The sequence below is a fragment of the Gigantopelta aegis genome, chromosome 3 (genome assembly GCF_016097555.1).
Source record: "Gigantopelta aegis isolate Gae_Host chromosome 3, Gae_host_genome, whole genome shotgun sequence".
Taxonomy (NCBI): domain Eukaryota; kingdom Metazoa; phylum Mollusca; class Gastropoda; order Neomphalida; family Peltospiridae; genus Gigantopelta; species Gigantopelta aegis.
In genome coordinates this window covers 88,530,574-88,533,930 of record NC_054701.1, presented here as the reverse complement: position 1 = coordinate 88,533,930, position 3,357 = coordinate 88,530,574, and positions in this window count along the sequence as shown.

Below are 3,357 nucleotides of genomic sequence, written 5' to 3'. Positions count from 1 at the left end.
AGGTGGCATATCCCACAATGCTTCACGTTATTAATGGATCAAGAAATCCCTTTTGTGGATTTTATGTTCAAGTATAAGCTGTGCCATTTATGCAGCCAACCACGGCATTGTTCTGTGATCTTTTATCTCTGGTATATTGTATTACGTATTTTTAAGTATGATGTATCCAATAATCATGAAAAGTGTTGTGTATGTATAATTCATGATTTTTGTGAGCTTAAGTGTGAGGTCACAACTTTTTTGTGTAGGCCTACACACGACAAATAATCAACTCTTTTTTTTTTTTGCCGTCCTGGCTGGTTAATCCAACGGTCCGTCTTTCTCTATCTATCTATCTTTTCTCTCTCGCTTTCTCTCTCGCTTTCTCTCTCTCTCTCTCTCTCTCTCTCTCTCTCTCTCTCTCTCTCTCTCTCTCTCTCTCTCTATATATATATATATATATAAATAAAAAAATTCTCTCTATTTCTAACGTTATTTCTCTTTCTATTTATCTTTTTTTCTGTCTATCTTTTTTCTCTCTATGCCTCTTCTCTCTTTCTATCTCTCTCTATCTCTCTCTCTCTCTCTCTCTCTCTCTCTCTCTCTCTCTCTCGCTCTCTTTTTTCCTCTTGTTTTTCTCTATATATCTTGTCTCTCTTTCTCTCTATCTTCTCTCACTATTTCTCTCTATTTATCTATCCTTTCTCTCTTATCTTTTCTCTCTATCTTTTTTCTCTATATATATGCCCCTCTCGCTCTCTTTATTTCTTTTTTTTTCTCTCTAAATTTCTCTCTCTCTCTCTCTCTCTCTCTCTCTCTCTCTCTCTCTCTCTCTCTCTCTCTCTCTCTCTCTCTCTCTCTCTCTAATCACCAACTACTAACTCTTGCCCTGTACAAACAACCCAGGTAGCTGAAGAATGCCCAGGAAAACGTACATGAACCCTAACTGATGAAGGTAAAGAAGTAAAATCAGGTCATGATTTTCTTACGGAGACCACAGCTTCACGTCCACAACTACAGTTTCGTTATTTTATATTAATTTTGCGCCAAATACCCATTCGCACGCATCTGGGAAGTCATTCCACTGAACTCGGTATTTGGTCGTAAGATATTAATCATTATTATTACATAATGAAACTATATTTGTATTCTTATTGGTCAAAAACCAGTTACATGACCTTCCGTAAATAGTGATTTTTTTTTTTTTAAATTGATTTAAAAAAAAAAAAAAAAAAAGAAAGTGTATTATCCCAGAAATGTGTTATGATAGTGCAGGGTTGGGGCCCCGATTTCACTACCTCACAAAGTACATAGCAAACAATATACTAATATATAAAAAAGTAGCAGTAACAAAAGTGGAAATAAAAAGAACATTGAAAAGAAAGATTTGATTTCAACTTATTTTCGTGCTTATATCCAATTAAGGTTCAAGCACGCTGTCCTAGGCACACACCTCAGCTATCTGGGCTGTCTGTCCAGGACAGTGGGTTAGTTGTTAGTTGGTTAGAGGTTAGTGAGAGAGAAGAGGGTGTAGTGACCTTACACCTACTTATTGAGCCCTTAAGAACTCGCTCTGGGTAGGAGCCGGTACCGGGCTGCGAACCCTGTACCTACCAGCCTGTAGTCCGATGGCTTAACCACTGCGCCACCAAGGCCGGTGAAAAGAAAGAAAGAAATGTTTTATTTAACGACGCACTCAACACATTTTATTTACGGTTATATGGCGTCAGACATGTGGTTAAGGACCACACAGATTTTGAGAGGAAACCCGCTGTCGCCACTAAATGGGCTACTCTTCCGATTAGCAGCAAGGGATCTTTTATTTGCGCTTCCCACAGGCAGGATAGCACAAACCATGGCCTTTGTTGAACCAGTTATGGATCACTGGTCGGTGCAAGTGGTTTACACCTACCCATTGAACCTTGCGGAGCACTCACTCAGGGTTTGGAGTCGGTATCTGGATTAAAAAGCCCATGCCTCGACTGGGATCCGAACCCAGTACCTACCAGCCTACCACGACGCCACCGAGGCCGGTCTAAGATTGAAAAGAGAAAACTTAAAATGAAGTTATAGATATACTTCCAAACTGGCGTCATACTTAAAATTATACACATAACAAAAGTATTAAGTGTCTCAGTTGTGGCCTTCTAGAACTTTTAACCATGGTCCCCAATTGTCGTCGAATTCTGTATGTAAACAGTTTTTATAATATATGTATTTTTCTATTTGTAATATGTAATATTTTACGTTAACAACTAACTAGTTTACAAATATATGTTTACTATTTATAACTCCAAATAAAACTGTGTTCCTATTCAGCTGGGTATAATCACCTTTTTGTAATAACCATTTTTTCTATAATACTCCAGAGTTCAACGACTTTAGGACAGTCATAAAATAGATGCTGCAGTGTTTCTGGTTCATGTGAACAAAAGTTACACACATACTAGAATCAATCAGTTTTATTTTATGTAAAAAGGTATTTGTTGGTATAATTCTATGTAAAATCTGGTATTGAAACCACAACAGCGTTGGGTCTTTTAAAGAGCAAAATGGTAAACTATAATATTTCGTCCATAATGAAGAGGTAAAATCACAACCTTCCGCTGAATATTTCATTTGTGATGTAGGAACTATAGATGATTTATTTAGTAGTTTGTAAAAGATTTTACTTCCCAATTGGTCTTTTAGAAAGAATTTAATTTTCGATGGAAATAGTGATATTGCCCTGAGACGGTTCCACCGGTCCGATCGAAAGTGATATTGCCCTGGGAGATTTAGCCAATGAAAATAAAGATGAGACAAAATTCCATCCAATTATTAAGTAGGTAATGTAACGCAACGTCAACTGCTAATTCTAATGTTAACCACCACAAACTTGTGACACGACGCTTTGCTGTTATTATATATTCGTTATTATAAAACAATTATTATGAAACAATTATTGACCACAATTCGGGCAATATCATGTTTTATGGACCGAAGAAATTGATATTGACATCGGCCGGTGTCCTCGGCCAATATCAATTTCTTTGGTCCATAAAATATGATATTGTCCTCAATGACGGTCAATAATAGATAAATAATAAAATATTAATTCTACATCTTTGTGAAAAATAAGTTTGTACTCTGGGGTGCAGACACATATATACATGTGGAAATGAATAAACCAACACCTGAAATGTATTGCAGCTAAAAGGGCAACTTACGAGTTAGCCGTGCCGACGAGGCTTAAATCTGATATTTAGAAGGTTTACATTTTTCTTGCATATTTAAGGTTTCTGTTTTTTTCGCTGGAATACTTGCTATCACTCGTTTTCAATATCCCCTATATACACACAGAACATTAATTTTAGAGTTTGGTATCCACGAAATGGT